The 21,093-nt window shown below is 38.4% G+C and overlaps 1 protein-coding gene across 5 annotated transcripts in view; it reads right to left on the reverse strand.

Moving 5' to 3' along the window:
* The window catches only part of LOC133622010 (uncharacterized), a 187,655-nt gene that overhangs the window by 26,929 nt on the left and 139,633 nt on the right, over positions 1-21,093 (reverse strand). For 3 of the 5 annotated variants that reach the window (XM_061984524.1, XM_061984523.1, XM_061984520.1), the window contains one exon: positions 6,580-6,908. The exons of 1 other annotated variant lie outside the window; for it this stretch is intronic. The gene's annotated coding sequence lies outside the window, so the exon portion shown is untranslated. Of the gene's footprint in view, positions 1-6,579; positions 6,913-21,093 lie in introns of those variants that run through there. One more of the 5 variants, XM_061984521.1, reaches the window with a different exon arrangement.

Raw genomic sequence — 21,093 nt, forward strand, 5'->3', positions numbered from 1 at the left:
ATGAACTAGGTTTACAGCATATGAAATACATTTGGCAACAACATGCACTTTGAGAGTGCAGACAGCCCAATTTTCATCAATTAATATATTCTGCAGACATACCCTCATGTCAGCAGGCCAGGGAAGCTAGGGTCGATATTCTTCTCTTGATCATCTTAGGACGGTGTGAGCCAAGACATCCAGGAGGGTTTAGCTCGCTCGTCTGCGGGAACAAACGGCCATTGCTTGCCGTGCTAGCGAGGTCCTTTGTCCCTGAATTGCTCACACACTCCGGCAGATTCAATGGGGGTCTGGCGGCAGATTTCTTTGACTTTATTGTTGGAAATGCATCTGCTTTGAGTGTCGCAGGATATCCACACATTCTTGCCATCTCTGTCGTAGCATAGCTTTCGTCGGTAAAGTGTGCGGAACAAACGTCCAATTTCTTGCCACTTTCGCATCTTTGGGCCACTGGTGCAACTTGAATCCGTCCCTGTTCGTGTTGTTACACCCTCCGACAACACACCGACGAGGCATGATGTCTCTAAGGTACGGAAAACAGTCGAAAAAACGGAAAATAACAGAGCTGTTTTGACCCGGTGTTTGAGAAAATGGCGGATTGCTTCCCGATGCGACGTTGTGACGTCATCACTCCGAGAGTGAATATTTAATTCACCAAAATTCACCCATTTAGAGTTCGGAAATCGGTTAAAAAAATATATGGTCTTTTTTCTGCAACATCAAGGTATATATTGACGCTTACATAGGTCTGGTGATAATGTTCCCCTTTAAGCTTAGGAAAGGCTATGCAGAACGAAACTAAAACTGAACTGGCTACAAAGTAAACAAAAACAGAATGCTGGACGACAGCAAAGACTTACTGTAGAGCAAAGACGGCGTCCACAATGTACATCCGAACATGACACGACAATCAACAATGTCCCCACAAAGAAGGATAAAAACAACTGAAATATTCTTGATTGCTAAAACAAAGCAGATGCGGGAAATATCGTTCAAAGGACAACATGAAACTGCTACAGGAAAATACCAAAAAAAGAGAAAAAGCCACCAAAATAGGAGCGCAAGACAAGAACTAAAACACTACACACAGGAAAACATAAAAAAACTCCAAATAAGTCAGGGTGTGATGTGACAGGTGGTGACAATACACCTACTTTGAGACAAGAGCTATAGTGATGCATGCTAGGTTATGGTTTAAAGTCATATCCAACAATTGCGACAACTTTTTACTGTCAACTGAGTTTCGTTTTTTAATGATTTCTGCTGGTGGTGTGCCTCCGGATTTTTTCAATGCAAAAAATGTGCCTTGGCTCAAAAAAGGTTGAAAAACACTGTACTAGACAACAGAGGTGGGACCAAGTCATTGCTTTGCAAGTCACAAGTAAGTCTCAAGTCTTTACCCTCAAGTCTCGAGTCAAGTCCCGAGTCAAGACAGGGCAAGTCCGAGTCAAGTCCAAAGTCAAGACTGGAAAGTCTCAAGTCAAGTCCCAAGTCCTGCATTTTGAGTTTTGAGTCCTTTCAAGTCATTTAACCACAGACTAATATATTTACACAGATTGTGTATGCTTTTAAAACGCTGTATTAATTTATTAAAACAAGTGCATTTGAAATTGCAGGAAAAAAGATAGTGCTGACATTGCGCTTCAAAATAGCACTATTAACCAGTCATTTTAAACATGTAACTCATTCCTTTACAGAATAAACACATTTGAAAAAAAACAAGTGCAACTGTACTTATTTGCACAAAAGTGTTAACATTGTATTTCCATGGCATATTGCATTGTAACTCGTTCCACAGCAGTTTCTATCCTGTTCTTACCTTATCTCATTGATCTCATCTCATACTGTATGTGTGTTTATGTGTGCGTACACATGAAAAACATAACAAATATATGAACATAACAATGAACAGAGTTGTACTTTTTAGATGTCAGGACCCTATGCAATATGTACACATACTCTTGATATAGTATACATTTTAACTGACCTTTATTTGACTATGTTTATCTTTTTGTAGGTGGCTAAAATACGCGGTGCTGCTGACTGCCGTCTAACGTTACGTTACTGTGTGTGATACATTGACTAACTTTACGTTACTGTGTGTGATACATTGACTAACGTAATGTTACTGTGTGTGATACATTGACTAACGTTACGTTTCTGTGTGTGATACATTGACTAACGTAACGTTATGTATAGGTACCTCATGAAACCCTGCTTAAAAAAAAATCACTTGACAAAAAGTATGAATAAGGTAGCAACTGCAGTGGACGCAACAGATTGCCGTGTTTGCAATGACGTTATAACCATAGACATCTTATAAGTAGACGCAGCATTGGTTGCTGTGACGTGAGCAATTTGGCCGCCATCTTGAAGTGGTGATGAGGAGCCGGCGAGCAGCCTAAACTGACAGTTGACAGGTAGAAAACAGCGTTCAGCGTTTTCCTGCTCAAATGAGCAGACTGTTGAAAATAGGAATCGGGGGATTACTTTTCACAAGTGAGATTTAACATTAACGTACTATTGGTTGTATTTTATGAAAATAATATTACCACAGAGTTGAGAAGGATCAAAGATCTTCAATATTTGTATGTGAAAATCACAAAGAAATATTCTGGGGGAGGATGACGCCCCTACAGGGGTTTGGTTTACAAACTTTCAGCCCCACCTAAAACAAAATTCACCAGCCACTACTGATTATGATGCATTCTCATTTTAGGCAAAGTATAAGACAATACTTTCTTAACAGTATAATTGTAACCAGGAATAAGTCTTCAAGTAACAATATTCAAATACTAACATTGTTGGGTTAAACAGAATTTGGTTTTATTCTGAATCCAGTGAAACAGATTGGTGGTTTTAGCTGATATGAAGACTTTCAGGTGTTTATATATGTTTAAGTATTTGGCAGACGCTTTTATCCAAAGCGACTTACATAAAATAATACATATAAAACAATCACTGCAAACATTATCATTTAAGGGAAGAATGTAATAGAAAATATCAATACAAAGTGTCAAGACAGAATAAACTCTCTGCTGCTGAAGCAACAGAGATACAGTCTATAAGTCCCTAAGATATATAGATATCTAATGTATTCATACATTGTTTATGTAGGATACACGCATATGTATATATAACCTAATCATATTGTTTCTTCAACTTAAAAATAGCTTATCGTTTTTTCCCCCCTTCTCTGGGATTATATTCCCAGTTCTCGGACGTCTGGTCACTTAAGCGTATAAGAATATTATATTACTGTTAAGCAAACTATGAATAATAAAACACGCCAAAACATGTGTCTGTTATCATAGCTACACATATGACAAAAAAGGGGGTGAAAATCAGTGGTATTCAGTGAGGTAAAATGAATTAAATGCGCTGACAGTTCATTGCTCCTGCCAAATTAATTGCACTGAGTGGAGCGGATCACCACTCCAAGATGGCGGCCACGCGCCTCGTCTGCGCCAGTAGGCAGTAGCGCTCGATGCTGCGTCTACTTATAAGATGTCTATGGTTATAACGTTAGCAGTGAGTTTGCAGCCTCACTGATTTAACTACACAGCAAATAAAAGTCACGTTACTTAGCCAATAAACATTATCTTACATTCAAAACTTACCCTTCTTTGTGCAACTTCAAATGTCGAACGAAGTTGGAAGTTGTTGCGTCTTCGTCTGTAATATTCGAACTGCGTGATTTGCATACGGCAATTCGTTTTTTGTTGACCAAGTCGTAGTTTTTATACCCGAACGAAACCAACTTTAACATAATTGTTTATCACTGGCACGTTGTTGGACAACTCTTAAGAGTTCACATCAAATTGCAGGACAACCAATGAACAATTGTTCATTGGTTGTCCTGCAATTTGATTGGATGAATGCTGTGTGATGCAAACAACGTAAATCTAATTTGATTGGCTGTTGTACTGACAGCACACCAGCTGACAGGAATAACACGCTGATAGACAGACGAAGAAAATGAAAAATACGGAGCGCTCCCAAATAACTTTTTAAGCTTTGGATTTTGGGGAAAGTGGCAAGTCATGTCAAGTCATGTCAAGTCAAAAGGCTCAAGTCCAAGTGAAGTCACAAGTCATTGATGTTAAAGTCTAAGTCGAGTTGCAAGTCTCTTTACATTTTGTCAGGTCGAGTCTAAAGTCATCAAATTCATGACTCGAGTCTGACTCGAGTCCAAGTCATGTGACTCGAGTCCACACCTCTGCTAGACAACACTAATCAAGACTGTAAAAAATTATAATCGTTGTCAACCTTCCCTACATTCAATATTTATACCGGTCCAGGGTCAGGAAATGGGCAAGTACTGACCTCTCACACCCTGGTCAAAAACTGTTCAAACTCCTCCCCTCCAGCAGGCGTTACAAATCACTGTACGCCAAACAACCCTTCATAAGAACAGTTTCTTCCCCTCGGCTATCACTCTGATGAATGCTAAACAGTCACAGTGTCAGACTTGTTGCTGAGAAATTCATCTGTAACCGTAAATGTTCTCTACCTCACGTTTGCTCCATCATCCTTTTGCTCTATACAACACCACACTTTTATCTTATTAGCCTTGCACATAATAGTTACTTAAGTACTTGTTTGTATTTTTAGTCAATCATAATATTCATTGTTTACCTTGAAGAAAGAGAGCACAGTCTCGCAAATCAAACTACTTGTGTGTTAAACATACCTGGCTAATAAAGCTAATTCTGATTACCCAAAAGGCTTAGCTCTGTAGACAGGAACAGGAAGTAGGTCTGAAGTAGGTCAATTAACAAATATAAGTTTTTAACAGACAGATTAGACCTTGGAGGGAGACAATTTAAATTGGCAAAAATGATACGAATTGTCCGAAAAATGAAAATATTTTTAAGGGCATTGGACAAAATTGTGAGGGCGCACGTATTTCTCAGGGATTGACTGAATTTACGTAAATTGGTGCGATCGTGAGATTACAAATTCCTGGAGGCACTAAATAGTGTTTTATTTTGTTTCTGGTAGTAAAAGGGGAACTGAAATTTTTGGGGAATTTCGCCTATCGTTCACAATCGTTATGAAAGACATGACGATGGATGGATTTTTTTTTAATGCATTCGTACAACACTTAAAACCTTTAGCATATCTGTATGTGGAATTAAAATATGGAACAGATTCACCAAAGAAATCAAACAAAGCACCAATATGATTCAGTTTAAGAGACTGTTCAAACTACAAGTGTTCACAAAGTACACAAAACAAGAATTATGATTAATATATCTTAAACCCAATAGTTTTTTTATTGAGACAAAGATAATTTATGTATTTAATATTTGTTACTATGGTATATTATTTGTTTATTATTTATTTGTTCACTGTTATGTTACAGAGAACGAGGAAATAGGACAAAATTGCTATCGTATGAAAAGGGGTAGGATTAAATAAGATCAGTTTCTTCCTACTCCTTTTTGGACGTAGTGTAATGAAACAACTGGAAATATGTGATGAATTACATTGCATTGTATGCATGTTCTAAATAAACTGAAACTGAACTTGTAAATAAAAGTAAATACAAGTCCGCTTACAAAGCAGCCAATGGGAGCTCCTCTATTTTGCTCATAAAATCCAATAAATAACCATTCAAAGTGATGTTTTATTATGTTGGATAGCTCTCATAAAGTCTGCAGTAAGTAACAATCAGTGATGAAAAAAAAAAAAGCAAACGTTGTGATGCGTTTTTGAAATTAATGCGCCGCGTATGCTTAAAATGATCAAAATATGTAAATATTAAATGCCATTATAAATGTGCCATTTACTACATTCAGGGCTCTAATTTAACCAAGGCAACTGCGGCAAAAGCCGCGACCGAACTTGCCCCATCATTTTACACAAGCATCGTATGGCTTGGTAATCATGGTGATGTAACAATACTAACTTTGATCCGGATATTTCAAACTGCTTTGTGTTTTATTTTGATATCAAAAAGTAAACGCCATGTTTTTTTTTTTTAGATTACTTGTGTTTTTTTCATGTCACAAAGGTATTACTTTAAAAAACATTTGACACATCATTTTGTTAATGTGTTATTGTGTATAGTTAATTCCTATACAACATATTTCTGCTCAAACTCTAAATAGATTTGTCCCAATACAGCATCTACATGTACATATAAATGTACATAACTTAAAAAAAAAAAAGATAAAAAAAATACTTCCCTCTATCAAAATGTAAAAATAGAGATAATTGCATCATGAAATGACAAAAAGCTGACACGTTTATATTAATAATAAATTATATATATATATATATATATATATATACATATATATATATATATATATATATTTTATATATATATATATATATATATATATATATATATATATATTCATATATATATATATATATATATATATATATATATATATATATATATATATATATATATATTATATATATATATATATATATATATATATATATATATATATATATATATATATATATATATATATATATATATATATATATATATTTATATATATATATATATATATATATATATATATATATATATGTATGTATATATGTATGCATGTGTGGACGTTTCTTCCCTCCGGGTTCCTCGGACCACCTATCGCCGACATGACAGCTCCTTTCCAGTGTTTTAGACACTGTTTTATTTATCAATAATGTCTCTTCGTTGTGCTTTTCAGCAAGTATTTCTCTGTTTGTCTCTCGCTCCAGCTCTCTCCGCCTCTCCTCTCCTGCTGCCTTTTAACAAAGTGACAGGTGATTAGACAAGCAGGCCGAGGTGGGCCGTCTATGCACCTGTCGCTGATCTCGAAGCCGGTCCTGGCACACTCCGCTTCGCTGCAGGTCCACAGGCCACGCCCCTCTCCACATAATGCATGCATGCTTTGGAGTCCCTGCCTCAAAAGAAAAAATGTTTACCTTGGTGCCCTTCTAACTTGCCTTGGTGCCCTAAAATATGATCCCTCCTTTAAGGCAACACTTGCTTGACTTTAAAAAGTTAAAATTTGAGGCCTGTACATTACATATATACTTACATCATGTATATAAAACCTCAATGAAGGTGTTTGGATGTTTTTCAATTACGCGGCTCCGATAGGCTCTATTGTTAGCAAACTTTTGACCTCCTTTATTTAATATTTAGAATGGAAAAAAATAAATAAAAATAACATCCGTTGTCACGTCTTTCATAATGACTGTGAACGATAGGCACACCTGATGGACGAGTCTGGCTTAGGAGGTTGCCAGGAGAACGGTACATTTCGGACTACATTGTATCGAGTGTGAAATTTGGTGGAGGAAGAATTATGGTGTGAGGTTGTTTTTCAGAAGTTGGGCTTGGCCCCTTAGTGCCAGTGAAAGGAACTTTGAATGCTCCAGGATACCAAAACATTTTGGACAATTCCATGCTCCCACCCTTGTGGGAACAGTTTGGAGCGGGCCCCTTCCTCTTCCAACATGACTGTGCAACAGTCCATAAAGCAAGGTCCATAAAGACATGGATGACATAGTGTGGTGTGGATGAACTTGACTGGCCTGCACAGAGTCCTGACCTGAACCCGATAGAACACCTTTAGTACGAATTAGAACGGAGACTGAGAGCCAGGCCTTCTCGACCAACATAAGTGCGTGACCTCACCAATGCGCTTTTGGAAGAATGACCGAAAATTCCTATAAACACACTCCGCAACCTTGTGGACAGCCTTCCCAGAAGAGTTGAAGCTGTAATAGCTGCAAAAGGTGGACTGATATCATATTGAACCCTATGAGTTGGGCATGGGATAAATATGTGAGTCAAGGCAGGTGGCCAAATACTTTTGGCAATATAGTGTACTGTAGTTATTTCACCTGGCTGGTGGCAAAACAACTCTTCTGGAATATGACACTCTTTGGCAAAGAGTGGGAAATCTTCTAGTCTGTCTGGAAAGGACATTTCTACTTTGACAAAGATAGTTTCTTTCTAACCAATTTTGGACAAAACAAAATTTTCAACAAATAACAGTTGACACAAATTCCTTAGGGGTGATGGACGGCTGGGCAGCGCCTGAAGAGCTGCAGCCTGTCACCGTAGCTCCCACTCCCTCCCCTCTGTTGCAAGTCTCGAGATGTATGTTGTAATATGTATATGAGCTTTGCTATGGAGTTTTTTTTCCCACTCCAGACTGGGCCCCCTTAGGAGCCCATTCTAGATTGTATTTTTTTACTCATCCTCCAGTGTTGACCCTTTTCCCATTTAGCGTTCCTGTTCTGTAACCCTGTACACTGTTTGTTTGTCTAATCTTAAAACGGGTTTGTGCTGAAAACAAAGTTTTGTTGTACTTGCAATGACAATAAAGACCTACCTACATATCATTCAGTTGCAAATACAAATACAAACCCCGTTTCCATATGAGTTGGGAAATTGTGTTAGATGTAAATATAAACGGAATACAATGATTTGCAAATCTTTTTCAACCCATATTCAATTAAATACACTGCAAAGACAACATTTTTTTTGCAAATAATAATTAACTTAGAATTTCATGGCTGCAACACGTGCCAAAGTAGTTGGGAAAGGGCATGTTCACCACTGTGTTACATGGCCTTTCCTTTTAACAACACTCAGTAAACGTTTGGGAACTGAGGAGACACATTTTTTAAGCTTCTCGGGTGGAATTCTTTCCCATTCTTGCTTGATGTACAGCTTAAGTTGTTCAACAGTCCGGGGTCTCCATTGTGGTATTTTAGGCTTCATAATGCGCCACACATTTTCAATGGGAGACAGGTCTGGACTACAGGCAGGCCAGTCTAGTACTCGCACTCTTTTACTATGAATCCACGTTGATGTAACACGTGGCTTGGCATTGTCTTGCTGAAATAAGAAGGGGCGTCCATGGTAACGTTGCTTGGATGGCAACATATGTTGCTTCAAAACCTGTATGTACCTTTCAGCATTAATGGCGCCTTCACAGATGTGTAAGTTACCCATGCCTTGGGCACTAATACACCCCCATACCATCACAGATGCTGGCTTTTCAACTTTGCGCCTATAACAATCCGGATGGTTCTTTTCCTCTTTGGTCCGGAGGACACAACGTCCACAGTTTCCAAAAACAATTTGAAATGTGGACTCGTCAGACCACAGAACACTTTTCCACGGCGGCGTTTCTGGGTGTTGTTGATAAACGGTTTTCGCCTTGCATAGGAGAGTTTTAACTTGCACTTACAGATGTAGCGACCAACTGTAGTTACTGACGGTGGGTTTCTGAAGTGTTCCTGAGCCCTTGTGGTGATATCCTTTACACAATGATGTCGCTTGTTGATGCGGTACAGCCTGAAGGATCGAAGGTCACAGGCTTAGCTGCTTACATGCAGTGATTTCTCCAGATTCTCTGAACCCTTTGATGATATTACGGAGCGTAGATGGTGAAATCCCTAAATTCCTTGCAATAGCTGGTTGAGAAAGGTTTTTCTTAAACTGTTCAACAATTTGCTCACGCATTTGTTGACAAAGTGGTGACACTCGCCCCATCCTTGTTTGTGAATGACTGAGCATTTCATGGAATCTACTTTTCTACCCAATCATGGCACCCACCTGTTCCCAATTTGCCTGTTCACCTGTGGGATGTTCCAAATAAGTGTTTGATGAGCATTCCTCAACTTTATCAGTATTTATTGCCACCTTTCCAACATCTTTGTCACATGTTGCTGGCATCAAATTCTAAAGTTAATGATTATTTGCAAAAAAAAAAAGGTTTATCAGTTTGAACATCAAATATGTTGTCTTTGTAGCATATTCAACTGAATATGGGTTGAAAATGATTTGCAAATCATTGTATTCCGTTTATATTTACATCTAACACAATTTCCCAATTCATATGGAAATGGGGTTTGTAAAATACACGAATGGCCAAACTGAAAACAACAAAACAGAAGTCATAGTGCTCATCAGGTGACGACAGTGCTCAGACGCTGCATGAGAAATGTGTGAGTGTTGTGCAGCTGCAATGGGTAACAGCCTCAGGTTGTCTAGTAAATGACAGCGGAAGTCAAACCCTGTCAGTCATTGTGTTCTGTGGAAATGACAAAAAAGCAGACTTCAGCATAACGCGAGCTGAGAGCCATTTAACGTGTGTGTGCCTGGTGTGTGTTAGCGTGTTGCGGTGTGTAGATTGTTGTGTGTTTATATTATATTTGGTGTTATCAACTTTTCATTTCCTCTTCTTTGAAAGTCATAGACACGCCAGCTCACAGCTGTAAATCATAGCTGATCCATATGAGCTTGTGTGTGTGTGTGTGTGTGTGTGTGTCTGTGTGTGTGTGTGGGTGTGTGTGCATATCTGCTGAATTTCTTTCATTCCAGACACAACCTATTACCGTCATTCTCATATCCATTTCCTGTTTTTCTCCATATATTAGCCATTGGCACAACTGAAAGGCCAGAGAAGCTGATAGAGTAAAGATTGTCAAGACGTGCCGTGCAAGACGGCGATAGTTGTCGTGATTCCAAAATGCAGAATGTAGCAAAAAGGCAGCTTGCAGGTGAAAAGCTATGTAATTTCAGAGAGCAATAAACAAAAGATGAGTGCCTCTAGGACAGGCACCAAAGGATAGGAAAGGCTATGCAAAACAAACAATATGCTGGACGACAGCAAAGACTTGTATGAAGCAGGGATGATGTTTATGTATAGACATCCGTATTTAAAAATGTTAGGACAAAGAAGGCAGCCACGACTCAATGTGGAGCAGCGCTCAGAGGTAGTGTTGTGCGATACCAGTGGGTTTTTTTACGATCCAATGCAGAGATAAATTCAGGCTGGTATCGGTGATACCGATCCGATCTGATACCGATTTGTTGTGCAAATATACCTAATAGTGTTGTCCCGATACCAAAATGTATTGCGATACTTTTCGATACTTTTCTAAATAAAGGGGACCACAAAAAATGGCATTATTGGCTTTAATTTAACAAAATCTTAGGGTACATTAAACATATGTTTCTTATTGCAAATTTGTCCTTAAATAAAAGTGAACAAACAAGACAACTTGTCTTTTAGTAGTAAGTAAACAAACAAAGGCTCCTAATTAGTCTGCTGACGTATGCAGTAGCATATTGTGTCATTTATTATTCTATTATTTTGTCAACATTATTAAGGACAAGTGGTAGAAAATTAATGATTAATCTACTTGTTCATTTACTGTTAATATCTGCTTACTTTTTATTTTAACATGTTCTATCTACACTTCTGTTAAAATGTAATAATCACTTATTCTTCTGTTGTTTGGATGCTTTACATTAGTTTTGGATGATACCACAAATTTGGGTATCAATCCGATACCAAGTCGTTACAGGATCATACATTGGTCATATTCAAAGTCCTCATGTGTCCAGGGACTTTTTTCCTGAGTTTATAAACATAATATACATTTTTAAAAACGGAAAAAAGATTTTGTGATGCTAAAAAAATATATCAATGTAATCATAGTAGTTAAAGTTAAAGTTAAAGTCCCAACGATTGTCACACACACACTGGGTGTGGTGAACATTTTCCTCTGCATTTGACCCATTCCCATGTTCACCCCCTGGGAGGTGAGAGGAGCAGTGAGCACCAGTGTGCGCCGCGCTCGGGAATAATTTCTGTTGATCTTCTGTATCGACTAGATACGCTCATGTACTTGGTATCAATAAAGTGGATGTTAGGTGTAGATCCACCAATGGCACTTGTTTACATTTTGACGCTGGTGAGCTACGGTGTGTAGAGAAGCATGTTTAGCTATTCCTCATCCTGCAGTGATAATGTTATGTTATGTTATGTTCATTTGTCGCCATGGAGGCGAGGATTAGTGATTTAGAAGTAGCTAAAACACTGCATACTGCGGCTGGACGTTAGCGGTTAGCTAACTAGCTATGTTTTAAAGCACCTCTTCCTTAAAGCACCTTTATCGTTAGATTTTAAGTAACAATAAAGGGAGACTGGTATTTTTTAGGGGCGGTATAGTACCGAATATGATTCATTAGTATCGTGGTACTATACCAATACCGGTATACCGTACAACCCTAATACCTAATGTGTCTGGTAAAATTTAAAGAGGAGTGTATTTTAAAAGCTGCTGGAAGTGTTGGTGAATCATCCTCAAACGATACAAATTCACAGGACGAAACAAATCATGGCTCTATTCTGCACCGAACGTGTTATCTTATTTATATTCAACGCTGTATGTAGTGTCTCCAAATAGCCTACAATAAAAGGATACACACTGTCTTATAATACTGAGTGACTCATTTTAATTGCCAGTAATTTTCATAAAAAAACAAATGACATACTGAATGACTGACACAACACAATGTGCTTATGCGCTTGCGCATTATGTACTTACCAAGGCGGAACAAAAAGTACACACAATTTTCCCTCTGTCTTCTCTTCTTGTTCTTTTTCTTGCTATCCCCTCCTGCTCCGTTCTGGCTGTGCCAAACACTAAACATATCCAAACATTTAAGAAAAGTAAAATACAAATAAGGCATCAAGAGAAGTATACCACACTTCTTTTTGTAAAGTAAATCTGTTCACCATATATAGACATCTACACCAAAGGTGTCCAAACTTTTTTGACTGGAGGGCCGCATTGGGCTTAAATAATTTGGTCGGGGGCCGAAAGCACTCTGCATGCAAAGTAACTATATAAATATAAGCCTATACATATATATGAGTACATATTATTATAATAATATAATGGACATCCATCCATCTATTTCCTACCGCTTGTCCCTTTCGGGGTCGTGGGGGGTGCTGGAGCCTATCTCAGCTGCATTCGGGCGGAAGGTGGTGTACACCCTGGACAAGTCACCACCTCATCACAGGGCCAACACAGATAGACAGACAACATTCACACTCACATTCACACACTAGGGCCAATTTAGTGTTGTCAATCAACCTATCCCCAGGTGCATGTCTTTGGAGGTGAGAGGAAGCCAGAGGGAACCCACGCAGTCACGGGGAGAACATGCAAACTCCACACAGAAAGATCCCAAGCCCAGGATTGAACTCAGGACTACTCAGGACCTTCCTATTGTGAGGCACATGCACTAACCTCTGTTTCACCGTGCTGCCCTATAATGGACATATAAATAATAATTATTATAATTGGTTATTAAGAGTATGTGAAAGTTCAACTCCTTTCATGACAACCTCCTTAAGGTTTTTTAATTAATCAGAAATATCAAGCAGCAAAAATGTGCCAAACATGAGTGTTGAGAGAGTGTTTTGCATTTTCCCCATCATGGATGTAATGGATTTAATTTAGATTTTTTTGTTATGTTGATTGGACATTTTTTATAATATCCACTAAGGTCAATGAGCAGGTTGTGTAATGTGTGACCATGTTTGTTACATTTTTATACTGGTTGATTTTTTTTTCTGCACCGTGACTCAGGAAGGTTGTTTGGTTTGGGTCATATAAGTAAATGCTGCACTTCCCTGACCTGAAAGCCTAATTGAAATTGTACATATGATATGGATACACTGCTCTCAGTTGAATTGTTTATTGAACTCACACTGTAGTTTGGACACTTCTGATCTGTATTAACGATCTGATTGGTTATTTAGAAAAATATATATTATTAGGGTTGTACTGTATACATGTACTAACAAAGTACAGCGATACCAATGAAATGAAAACGGTAGGTGTACACGGTGTACTTACAAGCAGACAAACTGTGGAGACATAAGGGAGAAAATGGAGGTATTTTGGCTTAAAATTAAACGATAAAAGTGAAGCTTTTTACACTGAAGCGCCAGAGGTGCCACTCTGGAAGAGGCTAACGTCCATCCACAGTGGGCAGTGTTTAAGCTACCGGTACTTCTAAATCACTAATCTTCGCCCATGGCCGTAACTAGGATTTGACAAATACCAATCAGTAATTATTTGTCCAAGAGGAACTTTGAAATGCTGAAATTGTGTGTATCCTAGCACCATATAAATCATATTACCTTGAGCAACACAATGAATTTCCAGAATAATAAAAGCTTTTATTGAGCTATAACTATCTATCACTCATCTAACATCTTTGGTAATCAGCATGATTTTGTAACAGTCACTTTTTATTATTAATATCCTGAAGTATAGCATATTAAACAATTTTAACATCATTAAAACATACATTTTAAATACATACCAAGTTTTCAACCTGGACCAGGGTTCGAACCCAAGATCTGCTGCTTTGCACTGCACCATTGGCGTTGTTAGGCCTATTTTAGGGGGACTCTAGGCCCCCTAAAATATTCTAAAGCCCCCCTAAATAATTTGGTGTTATATATGTATATATATATATATATATATATATATATATATATTTATTTTTTTATTTTTTTTATAAATACATGCCTACATATTCATTATAAAGTGACCCGAATGAGTTTAAATAAATAATCATATAACCTGTCATTATTCACTCAGTTTCCCCTCACTTCATAGCGTAAGGTAGAGAGCCCCTTTAGTGTGTCGGTATCCAATCCATTCCACTTGTTCATATAGAAAATGCCCACATCACTCAAACTCCAGTCCACATTTTATCTGCGACCTTGCTTGCGGTCCTGCAGGTGTGCAGGCTAGCTTTGAAGCACACAGCGCTGCAGAACAAGAACGTGAACAGATGCTAATGGACATAAGAAACTTTTTCAAGAATGTAAGTATTCATCACTGCTTGTAGTAAAATGTAGTAGCTCCACTTTACACCAGGTCTGTGTTTGACAAATATGTCATACATTAGTTACATTCCCTCTCTAAAACAATGAAAACAATGTTGCTACTTAGTTAGCTAGTTAGCCTGAAATGCATCATGAAGGTCCTGGTTATTTATAAAGTTAAATGTGCACTCTTTTTTACCATTTGCTATCTTTGGGGTTACTTCCTTCTGGAGCAACAGCTGTGTTTCTCACTTTACACATGGAGAAGAACAGGAGCTGAGCTCATTCACGTATGACTATCCTTAGTAAATAATAATAATAATCACTCGACAACTCCTATTGACCTGTAGGAGTCAGGGCAGAGGAGCACAGAAAGTGAGAGGGGAGAGGCCTCTACTGGAAAGGTGAGTAGGAGAATAATGATACATATAAGTAAATATTAAAAAAAATATTTATAATTAAATGGCTTATCGATAAGCCATTTGTTTTATTTATTTCTGGGTGGATCATGCGGACTATTGGTCCTCCTAATCGTCAATCATTCTGGTGATGTTACGTAAGGACATCATTTATTTATATAATAGATTGTATTTGTAATCTACTTTACATTTGATTCCAAATCTCAGAGTGCTACAGAATTACAACCATTGGCGTTGTTAGGCCTATTTTGGCGTTGTAATAAATAAAAAAATAAAAAATGGCTAATCGATAAGCCATTTGTTTGATTTGATGTATATATATATATATATATATATATATATATATATATATATATATATATATATATATATATATATATATATGTATATATATTAGGGCTGCAACTAACGATTAATTTGATAATCGATTAATCTGTTGATTATTACTTTGATTAATCGATTAATAATCGGATAAAAGAGACAAACTACATTTATATCATTTCCAGTATTTTATTGAAAAAAAAACAGCATACTGGCACCATACTTATTTTGATTATTGTTTCTCAGCTGTTTGTACATGTTGCAGTTTATAAATAAAGGTTTATTAAAAAAAAAAAAAATTACAAATTAAAAAAAAAATTGCCTCTGCGCATGCGCAAAGCATAGATCCAACGAATCGATGACTAAATTAATCGCCAACTATTTTTATAATTGATTTGAAACGATTTAATCGATTAGTTGTTGCAGCCCTAATATATATATATATATATATATATATATATATATGTCCTTACGTAACATCACCAGAATGTTTTTTTTGTTTTGTTTTTTGAAGACAGAGGGGGAAATTGTGGGGACAAGAGGGGGATTAGACAGAAAGACAAAAACAACAACAACAATAGAGCAACATCAGCAAATACGACATGTACAAATATGATGGTAAAAGTAATAGCAAATAAGCAGTTAGCGAAAATAAAAAAGAATACAGAAATGACAATGAGCATTATTACACTACAGATGGAGCAATACAAATACCAATAGAAATAGCGCTATTGATAATGAACAATACCAATACTTTACCTTTATTATCAACAATACAGTTGTTCAAATGCAATAATACGTATACATAATGATAACTTGAGATACGAAAGAATGCAGAAAAATGGAGGGGAAGAAAGAGAAGCAACCTACATTAACCTTGTAGATTGTTATAGTAACAATAGGTTAAGCTTTGTCCGTGTGCCATGTGTTATACCCAGTTTACCCTAGGGCAACAACGTTAATATATGTTTGATGAAACATGATTATGTGCATGAGTGTACGTATGCATATGTACTTGTATATGTACAGAATGTGTATATGTATTTGTACAGTGAGTGTATATGTACAGTATGTGTATGTTTGTATATTGAATGTGCGTGTGTATGTACAAACTTTAAGTATGTAAATATGTACTGTATTTGTGTATGTATGTGGGAGCGTAGGTACCTATATATGTATGTAACGTATTTATTGTGCTGAGCAATCATAAAACGGCTGCGAAGACGCACTGGCTGAGGCTCGCAGTAATCCCACCTCCTGGTAGTTGAGGGCGCTAGTGATCCCAGAGATCATTCTTGCGACTACACGGCTGCAGAAGAAGTGACAACAAGCAGCAACAGTTATCCATCCATCCATCCATCTTCAACCGCTTATCCAGAATCGGGTCGCGGGGACAACAGCTCCAGCAGAGACCCCCAGACTTCCCTCTCCAGAACAACATTAGCGACTTCCTCCTGGGGAATCCCAAAACGTTCCCAGGCCAGAGAGGAGATGTAATACCCCCATCTGGTCCTTGGCCTGCCGCGGGGTCTCCTCCCAGTGGGATGTGCAACGAGGACCTCCCTAGGGAGACTCTTGTGAGGCATCCGCACGATATGCCCGAACCACCTAAGCTGGCTCCTTTCCAAGCGAAGGAGCAGCGGCTCTACTCCGAGTCTCTCTCGGGTGACTGAACTTCTCACCCTATCTCTAAGGGAGATGCCAGCCACCCTTCTGAGGAAACTCATTTCGGCCGCTTGTATCCGCAATCTTATTTTTTCGGTCATGACCCACACTTCATGACCATAGGTGAGAGTAGGAATGTAGATAGCTCGGTAGACCGAGAGCTTTGCCTTCTGGCTCAGCAACAGTTAGTGATCGTTTATTTTTAACTCTCGCCTGGACGTTTAACATGTAGGATTACATATCTAAAATAAAACAGTTCAATCGAAGCAGGAGGTAATAATTGAAGGAAGATCTCCATCGAGACAGAGTTTTTTCAAACTGAAGAAAGATAAGGAAGACTTCTATAAACAAGTTATCGATGCTTTTGTTCAAAAGGAGCGGTGCATGGACTTAAAGTAAAGGTAAGACCATAATAACGTTTTTTTTTATTAAATGTGCTTTTTTGTGTGCTACAGTTTGTATGTGTAAAGTTAAAGTTAAGTTAAAGTACCAATGATTGTCGCACACACACTAGGTGTGGTGAAATTTGTCCTCTGCATTTGACCCATCCGCTTGATCACCCCCTGGGAGGTGAGGGGAGCAGTGGGCAGCAGCGGCGCCGTGCCCGGGAATCATTTTTGGTGATTTAACCCCCAATTCCAACCCTTGATGCTGAGTGCCCCCAGGTAAGAATGCTGGTATGAGCTTTTAAACATAACCCGTTAACTGCTGCCAATCAAATGGTGAATAAGATACTCTTTAGGGTTCATATGTTTGTAAATCTGACTGTGATGAAGTCAGTGCCTCACCAGTCATGAACCTATATATATATATATATATATATATATAAATTTAACAACAAATATGCGCGTTTCAATCAAACTGCTGGTGTGTAATAAGTACAATACTTACATATATACATACATACATACATACATATATATATATATATATATATAAGGTGTTTACTGTGTCACCATGTAAAATCATGTATTTCAGCATGTATATGGTATATCAAGTGTAAATAAGCATCGAGCTCGTGCATTTTGAAAAGTGGAGCCTTTCTTTTAAGTGCTTTCTATCAAGCATGCCTTTCAGTTGAAACTCAAAACATTAAAATAGTGAGCAAAGGTTTGTTTACACCAGCAATTAGATTTACAAGGTGAAACTAATATGAGACATAGGCTCATAACATGCAATTCAATATATTCCAAGACTTGTTTTGATATAATTTTGATGATTATGGATTACAGAATATGAAAATCTTGAATTCAAAATGTCAGAACATTTTGGGTTTACTAAAACTGTAAACCATGATCATCAAAATTATAACAAATAAAAACTTGACATATTTCACTTTGTATTTTATAAATGTATATCACATATTATTTTTACATTTGAAGGTAAATTGTTGAAATGATGGGACTTTTCCACAATCTTCTATTTTTTGGAGTTTCACCTGTTATTTTTAAGAAAAATTACATTACCTAGAGGCCATCAGCTATGAATACACCAGTTTGCTCGTCAAGTGCAACCGGACATGACGTCTTGTGCAACAAATTAATTAAAAAAATATTACTGTTTGATTTTACGTGAATCAGTGGTAGAACGGGCGCAATTATGTCGGTGTTTTAATGTATAAAATTTTGGTTGTGTTGGAAACAGAAGTTGTGTTAGACACATAACAAGCACCTTTCATGTAAGTGGAGCAAAACGAGGCTTTTTATACAAGTTTATGTTTTTTTGATAAAAGTTTATACCACCAAGGCCTGCTTTTGAAAGCACATTTTATTTATTACATTTCAGTTGCACATGTACCACATTTTTCTGTTCTGTTATTTAAGTAAGATTAATTTGATGTTCATTTTCAATAATACATCTTCAATTTCATACCCATGAAACAATAATTTACAGTTGAAGCATTACACTAATTTGTGTCAATAAGACAAGCTTTAATATTTCCGGTGTGATATACTGTACGTGACAGATAAATGTAATATGGAAGAAAAAGTCCACTTTGACAACCATGCAGTCAGTATGTCCGTGTTGTTTATAACAAAACATCCTGGAATGGAATCTGTGTCTTTTGGCCTGTGTGATTCTGTCCTGTGCTTACACTCCATCTAACGTCGAAAAGAGATAGGATTTTGACACCCTTGGTTGGCGGCCATGGAACTCAGCACACAAGCAGTATGCACTGCAAGCAAGCAAACAAACTGAAACAACAGTGATAGAGACTGTACAACGTCCATCTGAAAAGCGTTATGACACAAACCAAATGTAGGAGAACGGTCCAAAATATTTTTTAGGAAAGCGGCATGAAAGTCACATACTTTTCTCCTGAACACTTCTTCCAACTTATATTTCAGGTTACACCGTGAAGATCCTTGAAGCCAATTTACCCTCTTTATTAACCAAGCCTTTTTAATAACCAGTGGAATCCTTCTTCTGTCTCCACACTATTTCCGCTTGTATGCGCTCTGTCTCTCTGATTGTGGCGGTTCGCTCCCTGTAAAATCGATGTCAGAGCTTGGTCCGCATTGCCGGTAGTAAGTCGGACCCGTTTCCAGTGAGGGTTGGACTCCGCCAAGGCTGCCCTTTATTCACCGATTCTGTTCATAACCTTTATGGACAGAATTTCTAGGCGCAGTCAAGGCGTTGAGGGTATCTGGTTTGGTGGCTGCAGGATTAGGTCTCTGCTATTTGAAGATGATGTGGTCCTGATGGCTTCATCTGGCCAAGATCTTCAGCTCTCACTGGATCAGTTCGCAGCCGAGTGTGAAGCGACTGGGATGAGAATCAGCACCTCCAAGTCCGAGTCCATGGTTCTCGCCCGGAAAAGGGTGGAGTGCCATCTCCGGGTTGGGGAGAAGATCTTGCCCCAAGTGGAGGAGTTCAAGTACCTCGGAGTCTTGTTCACGATTGAGAGAAGAGTGGATCGTGAGATCGACAGGCGGATCGGTGCGGCGTCTTCAGTAATGCGGACGCTGATCCGTTGTGATGAAGAAGGAGCTGAGCCGGAAGGCAAAGCTCTCGATTTACCGGTCGATCTACATTCCCATCCTCACCTATGGTCATGAGCTTTGGGTCATGACCAAAAGGACAAGATCACGGGCCGAAATGAGTTTCCTCCGCTGGGTGGCGGGGCTCTGCCTTAGAGATAGGGTGAGAAGCTCTGTCATCCGGGAGGAGCTCAAAGTAAAGCCGCTGCTCCTCCACATCGAGAGGAGCCAGATGAGGTGGTTCGGGCATCTGGTCAGGATGCCACCCGAACGCCTCCCTGGGGAGGTGTTTCGGGCACGTCCGACCGGTAGGAGGCCACGGGGAAGACCCAGGACACGTTGGGAAGACTATCGCTCCCGGCTGGCCTGGGAACGCCTCGGGATCCACCGGGAGGAGCTGGACGAAGTGGCTGGGGAGAGGGAAGTCTGGGCTTCCCTGCTTAGGCTGCTTCCCCCGCGACCCGACCTCGGATGAGCGGAAGAAGATGGATGGATGGATGGATGGATGCGCTCTGTGTGTGTGTAATGACTCACTCAACATGTGCCTCGGTTTAGCAACGTCACCGCGGCACACGGCACTTTTTTAATTCAATTTAATAGAGGGCCGCCAAAAATGATGTGCTTCTCAGCTGTGGTCTGTAGGGGTGTTCAGTTGCAATACATGTTTTCACCACTTGTGGCAGTAATGCCAATCTTAAACAAACAGAAGAAGTTTAGAGCTTAAGTCCGAGATAAGTTTTTCCAACTAAAATATTATGACTTAAGTGGTGACGCTGTTATTTCATTTGCCTCAAGCGTCCCACGGCAACCCCAAAAGGGACAATCAGTAGAAAATGCAGGGATGGATTTTATTATTATTATTATTTAATATTAATTTTAGTTAGAATTTATTCATTCAATCACTGTATGTAAAATGAGTCCCATCTTGTGCAGTATATTTGATTAGTATGTATTTTTGTAATCAGCCTTACCTAAGTCTTGATTATAATTTCTGTGATTAACACACAGTTTCATATCATTGTTCACAAAATG

Source organism: Nerophis lumbriciformis, linkage group LG25 (genome assembly GCF_033978685.3).
Source record: "Nerophis lumbriciformis linkage group LG25, RoL_Nlum_v2.1, whole genome shotgun sequence".
Lineage (NCBI taxonomy): Eukaryota > Metazoa > Chordata > Actinopteri > Syngnathiformes > Syngnathidae > Nerophis > Nerophis lumbriciformis.